Genomic DNA, 13,481 nt, shown 5'->3' on the forward strand with positions numbered 1-13,481 from the left:
GAAGTGGTTTGATCAAGAACGATCAATAACGCCTCATGATGCAAAATGGCATGTGGGGAGGCCTTAAGCGAGCAGTGGATTAGGAATGGGCTGGAAAATTACGATCACCAAGTCCTGGGTCACAAAGTCTCAATGGCCTCTTATCATCATCATCATCAACAGCCATAGTCAATCCACTGCTGGATCATAGCCTCCCAAAATTGCTACCACTTTTCATGAACCTGTGATGTAAATAATCCGCTTAGCACCTGCAGAAGAGCTGATTTCATCAGTCCGTCTGTCGATGTCCTTTTTGATGGGTTCCATCGCTTAGGGGCCACTCCGTCATTATTCTATACCATTGGCGATCAACCCCTTCAAGCGACGGCTTTTGCCCAAGCCAACCTGGTTCTCACCTGGTTATAAATAAAGATTACCTACCTGGCTAGAAGAGTCTCAGGGCTCAAACGAGCGTGTGAGTTAAATGGCTACGTGTACCCACGCATGCAATTTAATTCTGTGGTCGGATTTGCACAGGAGTTCTGATAATGTGGCCTCAGATCACTTATTTCATTATGGAGTGACTTTTTATCATGAAATATTCTGCTGAGAGATGACAAAAACCCACGCCGTGCATGTGCCTGGCGCTGCACTGCTCCACCTAGAAAACAGCATTTAGGTGATGACCAAGAGGACCTGAAACCCACTCAAATTCATATTTAGATAATGTGGGCCCATGAGTCTTTATACATCTGCAAAACCCTTGATAGATATGGATCTTTCAAAGATAGCTGTCTGGATATGTATTAAATACTCCAATCGATTAATATGTGAATAAAACCTGCACTCAAGTCCACAAACACAAAAAATATGCCACGTTTCAAGTGCTAGTCAATAAAATATATTGATACCAAATTCAATAATGAGCGATATGAAAAACATTATTAAAACAACATATCCGATAAAGTTGTATTTGTATTTTCATGCGTATAAAGTTTTTTCCGAAAAGCAACCTGACTTTATTGTTCTAGTGCGCACAATAATTTGCGCAGTGGAATTTTGGAACAAAGTAAAATAATAAGGTATTTGTCTAACCGCACCTGCTTCAAGAAAAAATTGTGCACTTGCCAAAAGCACATAAACGAAATGTTTTACAGGGTGTAAATCAGTGACTCGAGAGGCGTGAAGTCTGCCCATCACATGACTTCCAGGGTCGTAGTAAATTGCCTGCACTGTCGCAAAAAGGGCCCGTTCCATTTTCTCATTAACAGACCCACAATTGTGCTCCCAACAAAGTGCATTCCAGCGTCCGTACCATGCGCAAGCAAGAGGCACCTCCACACACAAACCGGTTTCAAACTGTTGGCAACAGGACAGCTGCACGATTTTGGACGTACATTTATCCGACACTTTAAAGATGCGAGTAATCGTTCGTATGATCATGAAGGTTTTCTGTTTGTTACTCGGGAATAATATTTCAACCAATTAGGACAGTAATTGGGATGAACAAAAAAATGGTTGGCCACTTCTTTTCATGAGGGAAAAATACCATGGTGTCGGACGTACTCAGACGAACTGACTTGAAAAAAATCCAAACTGAGATGGTGATGGCGCATTCCGTTTCGTCTGTGTGTATCAAACCATTAATTAATTTCAAGGCTGCACATCACATTAACATGCCGTACGCAGATTCCATAAATAAGCCATCTATTCTAAAACTAGAATCACCTTGAATGTGTGCCATTAGAACATTTTTCGACATTTTCGCCGTGGAATTGCCTAGTTTTTGGAACTGCCCAAGAGCGAGTAGATTTTCGAGAAGGCTGACGGGGGCACTCACAAAACGCGGGCACAGTCCCGAGCAAGCAAGTTAAACGAGTGTCCGTTAAACTCACGCCCGCTGCGCATGACGCCGGGAGACGTTAGCAAGGAATCCCTGCGAGGGGAGGAATTAGCTGGAGCCACTGGCAGGAGATAACAGGGTGGAGACAGGATGGAGGGGAGATGCAGGGGGCAGAGGCAAGCAGCCTTGAAGAGGCCTGTGCAGCTGTTATGGAAAATCTTGAGCGAAATGTTCGAGAGCCAGGGATCGGCCCCGATTAATTAAAGAACACTGCAGTGCTGTGTGCTCTGACAGCGCCGTTAACATACAACAGGACACTGCTGCCACTTACATCTGGCAGTGCATGGGACTGCTGGATGATGTAAAAGGACCCCCCCCCCCATCAGATTCCCTGAGGGTCACGAAGAATTGCAGCATACTCGCGGTGATCTTCTTATTGAGGGCATTGCTGCTAACACCCACGAGTCCACTCATAAACTGTTAGGTCAATGAACAATAGGTTATTGGACTTTTTGCCAAATTAAGTGACGAATACAATTTTATACAATGGGTTTTTTTTTTGTTTCCATCAACTCACTAATATTGAGAATTTGGTTTAATCATGGGTGGCTGAGCCTTGAATTAAAACTTCAACATTGCCAGCTTCATGCTTTGATCCCGGATCCACCAGCCCACCTTGGTTTCACAGTACTTATAAATAATTTAATTCACTTGGCATGCTTTTGCAATTTTGAAGCTAATTTATAAACTATGTCCGAAACTATGCAATAAAAAGGCAGTAAACGTGCTCATTAATAAAAAAAAACAATAATATAAAATGCACTTTAGCTGATGTTCATCGGTTTATTCTGCTCATTTAAAACTGTTTTCATAATTTTTGCTTTCAGTTTTAGACTTGTGGAAGCAAGTGTTTGAACATCACTAGAAAATCACATTGAGGATATCGTAAACTGTGGACTAAAGAGGAAGTCGTAAAAACGCACCTTATTGCTCAAACCCTAGAGTATTTAGCAACCTTCAGCGAAACTTCCTAGCAGGGCATTGCAAATATAGCCTGTAATGGCCTTTGACAAATCAAGTCCTTATTTATTTTAAGGAACACTTCTCGAAAGACACAAGAGACGTTCGACTGTGCATTAAAAAAAGTACAACTCATGTGGAAACCAAAAAAACTCCATAATGTATCCCTATTTAACAAGTAAATACATATTTAGGCATCGTGTTCTTCCATTACTGAAGTTTCAATGTCCGTTACTGGTTGTTAATCGCAGTGAGTAATTAACAATGCACGTGACAACTTCCAGTGCCCAAGAATAATTAGAAAAACTCACTAAAAGCTAAGGGATTCAGTGCTCTTCTGCTGCTGCAGGCTGGTGCGGAGAGGTGAATGGGACTCCTGGGTAACCACTGCCACTTTACACTGGCACATTCCAGCCAAGTCCACGGGAGACCTGTCCCCTTTGGTGGACTCTTCTCGGTCGTTACCATGGGAAATACACGCAGAGGATACTCGATAGGACTGACGTGGGCACTCACACTGACATAGAAAATTTATACATTCGAAAAATTGCTTTCAGGTGCTACCTGACCTATGTATATAGAAGCATTTTTTTAAAAATAGTGTTGGAAGATAGATATTTAATGAATATTCATAATTGATTGCACAAACGCTAACGTTATCATAATTGTTTTAATTGATGTTAATATTTGGTATATTCACCTAGTCTTCAAAAAGTTATTCCGCAAAATGCCACAACGCACTTTAGCCAACGTTGTTACGACAACGCGCGTTTAAACGTGACCTTAACTGAGGAAATGCTATCCAAAAATCCCTTCTAGCACTGCGTTCAAACGACAAGCCGAAACAACATTTATTTTATTTCATCTTATAAAGTATGAGCACCAGCGGAACTGAACATTCCATTCGTGACAAGAAACGAAAACTAATATATATTACCTACGCGGTGAAGTTCTTTGAATCACACGTACATCACACACACACACAAATTTATGATTAAGAATGTTGGCGCTCACTTATCGTATGAGTAGAGAACATAGTTAGAAAGAGGAATGCCAACAATGACATGATCTCATATTTGGGCAATTTGATTATAAATGAAGAACAATTAATACATAATAATAATAATAGTAACTCTCCCGCAAGTGCTTGATGAGTTTTTACTTGTATTTGCCACCACAATACAGGGGCGCTGCCGTGGTGTGATGGGTGCAAAGCAGACGACTTGCGAGCCAGGGGTCGCCGGTTCGATTCAACCTCCCGGCACGGCAGTCGAAACAGTGGTTAACTACCTCGCCGGGTATGCGAGAGGTTTGTGGGTTCGATCCTGACCCTGCGTGTCTCTCTCCCCATGTTCGCGTGGATTTTACTCCGGGTCCACCGGTTTTTCCCTCCAAGTTTAGGAACGTGCGTTTAGAGTATTGGACTGCTATACATTTACACGTGATAAGCCACTTCGTTGGGCTATCATTTGTGGCCAGGTTGCAATCTGCAAAAGAGCTCCATAGCTCAGTGGGGCTTACCTGGTAAAAAAGACACCTCGCTGCCCCTAGGCTATGTCCACCAAGTGGTAAAAACGACAGCTGGTCAATTGGCAGGCCGTGCGTGGTGGGGTAAAGGTTCCTGCTCCCGCCTCTTTCAAGACATTTGGCCAACGTGGAAGAGGAGGCGAAAAGCCCTCAACAGAGCACCTCTTCAGGGCTCCATCGAGTGGAGGACCTTTCTGCCAGCAGTGGAGTGAGCGAGAAATTACAGGACTGCACCTTGACCTATTTTATTTTTTTTACTTTCGTGACTGCAGGAATTAATATTCTTGGTTCTTTCGGTAATGTCACAAAGATAGAAAAAAAATAAAGCAAAAAACCCACGACTTTTCGATCGCAACACAAGCGATGTTCATTAGGCAGAGAGAAGACCGCTTGTGTTGCGATCAAAACGTCGAAGGATTTTTGTTTTTATTTTAAATTTATTTTTAATTTAAATGTATTTGTATTTTCTATCTACGTGACTTTAGCGAAAGAACCAAGAATATTTTTGTTAATATATAAAGCATCTTGAATAGAGGAAATTCATTGGAATTGACAGTCTTAAACCAATTAAATACCAAAGCTCAGCCAGGTGAACTCACAAACAGTGGCTATATGTTCTACTCTGGCTATTGGCATATTTTTTTAAATTACCAATATTTTGATTTAAAACAGGTGGCTATGTCAATGCCCATGCATGTCTAGGAAGCAACCCGAGAGCCAGCACGAAAGAATGCTTACGTCAATTATTTACACAGGGAAAGCCTCTATGAGTCTCATGACTCTTATTGAGGTGGGGTAAAGTGTGGGTGCTCACACCTCTTTCAAGACATCTGGCCAGCCAGCATGGAAGAGTAGACCAAATACCCTCGAGAGGAGCCTCTCTAGAGCTCCCTCAAGCAAAGACCCTGGCGTGAGCAAGCAATTGCGGGCCTGCAGCTGCACCTTTTGACAATGCACCCGAAAGTTAAAATGTATGCATCACGTGGCAGACTGACAAGGAGAACGTCAGGATACTGCCAGTTAAGCACTTATGGCCTATGTCAGGTCGCTGGCAGGTAAATCCCACCTTAATCTCTCCACAGAGACACGCCTCCGAAAAGTTAACAAACGCGGAGTGACACGATCAGTACTTTGGAGAGAAAACCCCAATGAGCTAAGTGCGGAGATTTAATTGCAAGCAGCACCAGGGCGGTTATAATGAGAGTGACACTGGTAGAGAGGTGGCTGATCAGCTTAGGAGGCTCACGCCAAAGTCACTGTTCTGGGTGCTAGGGCATGCCCTGCCATTGCAGATTGCTCACTTTGTTTTGGCGACAACAAAACAAGGGCCAGGACCAATGCTTGTTGCCTTTGCTCAATTTGCCGATGACCAAAGCCACCCTGAGTGCACCGGAATCTCGTGAGATCTCAGCAGGCGTCGAGCCTGGTTGGCAGTCGCAGTGGGTGACCACCGAGGGCTTGCCAGGTGTTGTCGCCGTGGGGCTGCGAGGTGGCCAACAGATGGCAGCGTTGAATGCTGTCTCTTCAAGTGCGCAGGTATTCTCTGGGTACTCCAGTTTCTTACCCATTCGTCAATCACTCTTTAATGAATCTGGTCAAATATCCCAACGTCGCACTCTCCGGAAAAAGAGTCACGAAACTCAGCGAGGCATTCCCTGTGTCATATAACTGACATGAGTAATCATTCATGCTGGCTCTGACTGGTTCCTAGACATGCATGGGCATTCACATTGTCACCTGTTTCAAATAAAAACTTTGAGCAATGTACAATAAATGATGCCCATAGCCAAGGTAGAAAATATAGCCACTGTTATGTCAGTGAGTTTCATTTGGCTGAGCATTGGTATTCACTCAGTTTAAGACTGTCAATTCCAAAGAATTCCCTCAATTCAAAACGCTCTATTTAAAAAAAGGTAAAGGTGGAGCCCTGCATTTCTTTGCTCACACCACTGCTGGCGAAAAGGCCTCCACTCGCGGGAGCTCTAGAGGGACCTTTGTCAATGGTGTTTTGGCCTACTCTTCCATTATGCATTGGAAGAGGTGGGAGTTGGCACGCTTTAGCCCACCACACGCGACTTTCCAATTGACGACTTCGTGGAGTACGCCATTCTTACCGCTGGATGGGCAAGCGGCGGGGGTGCGGTTTAAGAAACGTGCACCGTTGTTTCAAGTGCCACTACCCGGAGATTATGTCGAACAATTCCCGCATGATAACCATTCAGCCAGGGCAGAATGCCAATTCAAGATACACTAATAATATAGGTTTTTTTGGTTAGATCTCGTACATATATAAATGTATCGTGAAACCCACCACCACCGGACACAGCCAACTAGTAAGGGTTGTCACGTAAACAGAACGTGCCAATTCGTCACTAGTACAGCACTAACCGGTGTGTTGGAAAGCCAAGTCACAACATTTACAATCTGAGTTCGACGTTTCGCTAGTAATTACAACTAGCTTCATTAAGTGACAGCCAGAAAAAAAAAACTCTATTATGGATGATATTGGTCGCGAAAGCCTACGTGTCAAGATACTCTATTAAACATATAAATGAATGAATGAAACATGAACCAGATGAAAGTGACCCAATAAAAATGCGTCGATATTTCCGTTCCTGTAGCGGATAACACTACGTAACACAATTTTTGATCCTGGGTAGTAAGTGTCATTTCGTAATTGCTGATGCCTAAAAAGTATAGAAAATGGCTATTATTCCCCACAAACTTTCCTTTTGTGACCAGGACAGTGATATTTAGAAATGTTCTTATTTTCAATGAGAAAACGGACGAATTTGTGTCTTTTGGTTCACAAAAAGTCAGAAAACAACAACATATGAATCAAAATGAACATGTATTTATACTAAAGTAATACAAAAATTACTACAAAAGATTTAGAAGTGAGTAGTTTTTTGAGATATACGATTATACTGTAAAACACTTTCACGAATCAGCCCCCAAATGTAGTCTCCCATCAAGTTCTCCTTTTTATATCGTGTCTAAATCTTTCGCAGTAATTTTTGTATTACTTTAGTATAAATACATGTTAATTTTAATTCATATGTTGTTTTCTGACTTCATGTGAATGAAAAGACACATTCGCCTGTTTTCTCATTGAAAATAGGTAAATTTTAAAATATCACTGTCCTGGTCAGAAAAGCAAAGTTTGTGGGGAAAAATAGCCATTTTCTGTACTTTTGAGACATAAGCAATTAGGAAATAACACTTACTACCCAGGAACAAAAAAAAGAAAAAAATTGTTCAAGTGTAATTGTTCCAGATTCCCTTTGGCTCAGCAGCGTAAGGACATCGCGTCTTAACACACGCTTGTAACGAGGCAATTGAGTAACTGCGGTTTAATAATTCAAACGTCACCATGGCAGTGGCACATCCTGAGTGGTCAGCTGTTGTAAACCAGACTACGGACGGCATTGTTTTATTTACGATTTGCTGTGACGCATACGAAGGATAGGTGCAGAATATTATACCTTGATTAGTTCGAAGTCATCGTACAGGATCTGAGTGTTCACAATGCTGCTCATGTCGTCAACTCGGTATGGCATTGATGATTTGAGCAAAGTTATAAAAATATAATTAAAAAATATATGATAAAAAATACGTGCACAAATTATTCTACTGTTCCTGAATGGCATTAGGATTCCGAAGGAATTATAGCTACATGATTGGTATGTTAAAATTGAGTAAACATGATCAATTCTGAAGGACAAATGCATGCTTCAGTTGTTGGAACCCATATGTATATAATTTACCAGCTTAAAAACATACCTATTACCATATATATATACACACACACACGTGTAGATATGTTGTATTGTAATAATATTTATAAAAAAAAAATGCAATCATTGTTTTGATTATAATTCACCACACTGGCCAGTGCGGATGAGTGAAAGCGGCGGTCCAGATAAAACTCGCCACGGATGTGAGCCGTGTCCCGTAATCAAGCTCAGGTCAGCGGAATTGCCGCCCAGTGTGCTAACCACTGTGCCACCACTCCCCTCCGCCCCCTGTCCCCCCCCACATGTACTGACTGTTGTGTTTTCACATTTGTGATATAAGCACAAACACGGGGGAAATAACATGACCCTGGGAAATAAAATATATTCATACATTTACGAAAGTGGTTTGGACATTGTAACGAAAAAATTATGACCAGTTTTTTTAGCACATTGATATAAAACATATATAGAGAGAGATTATAAACACGTTGATTTGTTGAACGAATAACAGCTTTTACTGAATTATATAACGCACGAATATATAAATGAGCAAAATATAGAACAAAAGTGTTATGTGAGACATCCTCTCTAGAGACTTAAGGTGGACATTACATTTATAAACCAAAACGCCTTCACTGCCCGCGGCGTCTGTCCCAGATGCAGTCCCCCCTCCCCTCCCTGCTCCCGATGCCACCCTGGAGGGATGCAGGTGTTCGTTATCAAGAGGGCTGCACTTCACGCATTGTCTCAAGAGTGATATTATTCATATTAATTAGCAACTACTTGGCGGCACCGATTTGGAAAACAGCACGTAAACTCGGTGGTGGCGGTGGTGGTGGTGGCGGTGGTGGGAGTGGCTGGTGGTGGCGGTGGCGGCGGTGGCGGCGGTGGCGGCGGCGGCGGTGGTGGTGGGAGTGGCGGCGGTGGTGGTGGGAGTGGCGGCGGTGGTGGTGGGAGTGGCGGCGGTGGTGGTGGGAGTGGCGGCGGTGGTGGTAGTGGCGGCGGTGGTGGTGGCGGCGGTGGGAGTGGCTGGTGGCGGCGGTGGTGGCGGTGGTGGCGGTGGTGGCTGGTGGTGGTGGTGGCGGCGGTGGCGGCGGTGGTGGCTGGTGGTGGTGGTGGCGGCGACGGCGGTGGTGGTGGTGGGAGTGGCTGGTGGTGATGGTAGTGGTGGTGGTGGGAGTGGCTGGTGGTGGTGGTAGGGGTGGTGGTGGTGGCGGCAGGTGAGACGGGTGTGCACCCCCAAAAGACCATTAGCGACGGAGCAATGCAGTCCGCCCGATGGAAGAATGTCGGAACCGCTTTGAGTCTCGGCGATGTTGGCACAAACGCATCACAATGACATGACCACCGGAGATTTTCGCCGCGGGCCAAATCAACTGAGCACCGGGCTGAGTCTGCATTCAGTGCTCCGCGCAGACGCCTCTCTTCCGCCTCCTCTCCTCCGCCTCCTCTCCATGTAGCTATCGCCCATACACCCTCACCTACCTACCTCTGCTCGCTCACTTATCCCACATAACCACCACGGCCGCATCGCTTCGTAATTAATATTTTGATTCACGCCAATTTACCAACCATAATATTGGCCTGCGAAAAAACGAGGAGTTAAGCACCTTCACTGCCTGCTGCTTCTGTCCCAGATACAGAGTCGGCCCCCTCCCTGCTCCCTCTGCTACCCTGCAGGCAGGTGTTAGTGGCGTCACGCCGGCATGCGGTGATGTAAGCGAAACATCAATCGCGCTGCTTGTGCATGCGCGAGGTCGCTCAGGTGCGCCACCCTTTACTGTGGCATCTCGCCGGGGCTTATGACTTCATTTGAGGTTGGATAAATATGTGCTCCAGCCAGTCAGTTGACTCAGCCCAGAGACCTTTAAACCTTAGATGCAAGCAACCAGTTCAATTCTTTTTTTACTTATCCTTCATTTTTCCCCTCTGCTTTATCTGTGCTGGGGAGAGATTTTACAGTGTCGATGTTTTTTTTAAAGAAGTGGGCGAACAAAAATGCGATCAAACAGCCACGGCAACGGTTAAAACCGGGCGGGCGATTTATTTCGATTTCCAACATCTGCATTGCTCACCCGACGTGCAGATATTGGCGCGCATTATAATTGTATGAAAAATCCAGAGGTAAAAGGTTAAGGCTGCAGCTCTGCAATTGGGTGTTTGAGAAAGCCTCTCTCGGGAGTATTTGACCGACTCTTCCACGCTGTCAGACACCACCGGACGGCGACCTGCTGATCAACTGACCGCCCTCAACCCGCTTACAATGGCTGGGTAGACAGAGGCGGTGGGTTGCGGGGGACTTAAAAATCTTCACCATCGTTTCAAATGCCGTGCCGGGAGATTAAATCGAACCTGCGACCTCTGGATGGTAACTCCCATGTGCTAACCAATAGACCAATAGTTAACACCTCAGTGGGCTTTGCCTGGTAAGATACATTATTTTTATCTGTCTACTTTCAGTGATTTGTTTGCACTCCGACCGTGTTTTTGTATGGTTTGTTGCTGTAACGTTCTGACCCGGCTCCCCTACTCGACATCTGTGAAAAAGAGCTTTATAGCTCATCGAATTCCTCCAGTATAAATACATATTCTGATTCTGAGACACGAGGGAAGAAGACCTACTATGCACTCAACTGACAACACATCCTCGTGCAGGCTGAACACCTTTTACGTTCAAACTTAAGCCGTGATGTAACAAGTAAAATGCTGCAGTGCAGTACAAGCCGACATTTTCAGTAAGTCATTCCGGAAACGTTTTGAAAATATTGCACATGTTGGCCACACCTGCCATTGGTGATTCTAATTCAGTGCGCGCAGGTTCACTTCTGTGTCGCTACATGGGGGGCTCGGGACTTGCCCTGCTAAACCAAGGAGAATGAAAGATGGCTGCGATCGAGGTTAAGGTGGCACATTCTATTCATCCGTGTGGTACAGAAATGCCCAGCGGTTGTTCTATGAATAAACTTGTCTCCACCATAGAAATGTGTTATTTTCACCATCGGTGCAGCACCTTTGACGGGGGGGGTGGCAGGTGCAGATATGAATCTTATGGCGGGACCCCAGGGTCCCGAATAAACGGAAGTCAAAATCGTTATTTATTTATTTTTGGCGACTCCGTCCCACCACGCGCACAAACGCTGCGACCCACCTGGCATGGAACATTCACCAAGCACCCGTAGTTGCCAAAATTGCCATAGTCATGAACGAAACTTTGATGAGCGCATCGTGTAGAGCTCGCCGAGAGGAATAGATTGCCGTGTCGTTCGCCTTCAACAGACGTAACATGACGTCGCAACGCAGTTGATGGGAGAGCCGGGGGCTTATGGGACCCCGAGGGGGTCCCGTATGTTGACTAACATTTTGAGATCATATACTATATTATTTCTATTCAGATATTTTGAAATGTTATTCTATCCTTCTGAAGTACAATCGATTGTTTTTCCAATGAGCAACAGGCCCACAGGGGCCGAAGAGGCCCAGTGGCCAGCAACAAACAGCACTTTTGAAGGCGCAATAGTTGAAAATGTAATATAAGTTTCTTGAATTGAGCAAGGTTGTGAGAACTTTGATAAAAGAGACCATGGGAGGGAATTCCAATGTCGAGCAGTGTGACAAAAGAAACAAAAAGAGAGAAGTGCTGCGACCTGCAGTGTGGCGGGGTGAGAGTGAGTGGCTGGGTTGGCGAGTGGGTTGAGTGTGTGTTGCTGTATGCTACAGGGAGCAGTAGTGGAGTGGCTCGCTTGCTGCGCTATGTCCCCGGCGACCCGAATTCGATTGCCGATCACGGTCACCAACACCAGTGACGATTATCTGAACTGGTCCTGGGCCTCCCGTAGGTCATCTCAGACTCAAATGAGGGAGCCGGGCGTGGTGTCTGGTAGACCGAGTTCTCAACACGGTTGGAGGATGATTCAATGAGTGAAGAGTGAAGTTGATGAGAATAGTAACCAAGGTGGTAGCAACAGAAGAGCGTTTACACCTACAGGTGTCGTGTACGTTGGTGGTTACACATTTGTAGACAGGGCAAAAGGCACAAAACGTAAGCCAGCAAGTGGAGACAACATATGAGTTTCACCGTTGATCAGGCGGGAACAAATGGCTTAGATGTATCAATGCGCAGACAACACATTTTTGCCCAACTAAAGTGGCCGCTTCTAGCGTCGAACTCTGCTGCCTTGCCTCTCAACGGGGCACAGCGGTAAACCAGCGGTGTGCCCCCAGACCCCCGGCGAGGCCCCAGCGGCAGGTGTCGCCCTGGCTTGGAGAGCGAACGCATCCCTGGCCTCCAACGTCAACGGTTATTACTGCTGCCTGCGCAGAATCAGGGGGGGGGGGGGGGCACGAGCCTCGTATAAATAGCTCGAGCTTCCGACCGTGGGGAAAACTCAAGAGGATTGTGTGCCCGGTGCCCCTGCCCCCTCTGCCTCTACGAAGATTCCTGGGCCTTGTTTCTAGCGCTGCACGCAACGCCCCCCCACAACCCCCGGTGCACGTCGTTCGGCGACGGGGCCCCGGCGAGTGGGATCTCGCCTGCTTTCTTCCTTGGCGACAACTGCCAAGCGCGCGTGTGCGTGTGTGTGCGCGTGTGTGTGTGCGCGTGTGCGTGTGCGCGTGTGTGTGCGCGCGTGTGTGTGCACGTGTGTGCGCGTCTGTGTGTGTCTGTGTGTGTGCGTCTGTGTGCGTCTGTGTGTGCGCGTGTGCGCGTCTGTGTGCGCATCTGTGTGCGTGCGTCTGTGTGTGTCTGTGTGTGCGCGTCTGTGTGCGCGTCTGTGTGTGCATCTGTGTGTTTTGTGAGTCTGGCGTCGAGCTCACCTCTTTGTAAGCGCGCCGGTTTGTCGCCATCGATTAAGCGGTTGACTCGGTTCGGTACATTTGAGTTTGTACATATTGTTTTCTATTCGCATGTCAAAACAAACGGCCCTATAATGAGACTTTGCAAATTTAATCTTTTTTTTCATTAAGTTAAATGTGCGAGGTGTGTTATTTATATACATATTTTACACGTATATACTAAATATACAGCAGAGGCTATGTCCAGTTTTTTCCCATGGATATACGGGGGGCTCCGCCATAGGAATGTGGAATTTCCACCAGGCAATACAGATAAGCACCATTACCCCTTGCTCTTCCGAGCGTGCAGCCACTTTGAATTGCTGCTGATTGTATACAGGTCACATTGTGTGCGTTCACATCTTCCGATACACTTGTGAGCTCATTCTGCCTCTATGCAGATCGACGGTTTGGCAAAGCAGCACTGCACGCAGTACTTGGATTAAGGCAGCTTTAGGGGCTGCAGCCCGGGATCTTGGATTTTCAGGGGTCCTCCCCAAAAATATACGTAAAGATTTATACTGGTTGAAACGCAATCCTGTTGC

The 13,481-nt window shown here is 45.7% G+C and overlaps 1 protein-coding gene across 3 annotated transcripts in view; it reads right to left on the bottom strand.

Moving 5' to 3' along the window:
- The window catches only part of LOC144723439 (protein jagged-1-like), a 122,333-nt gene that overhangs the window by 70,243 nt on the left and 38,609 nt on the right, over positions 1–13,481 (bottom strand). The gene's annotated exons all lie outside the window — the stretch shown is intronic.

This window comes from Lampetra planeri, chromosome 18 (assembly GCF_965212315.1).
Source record: "Lampetra planeri chromosome 18, kcLamPlan1.2.h2, whole genome shotgun sequence".
Classification (NCBI taxonomy): domain Eukaryota; kingdom Metazoa; phylum Chordata; class Hyperoartia; order Petromyzontiformes; family Petromyzontidae; genus Lampetra; species Lampetra planeri.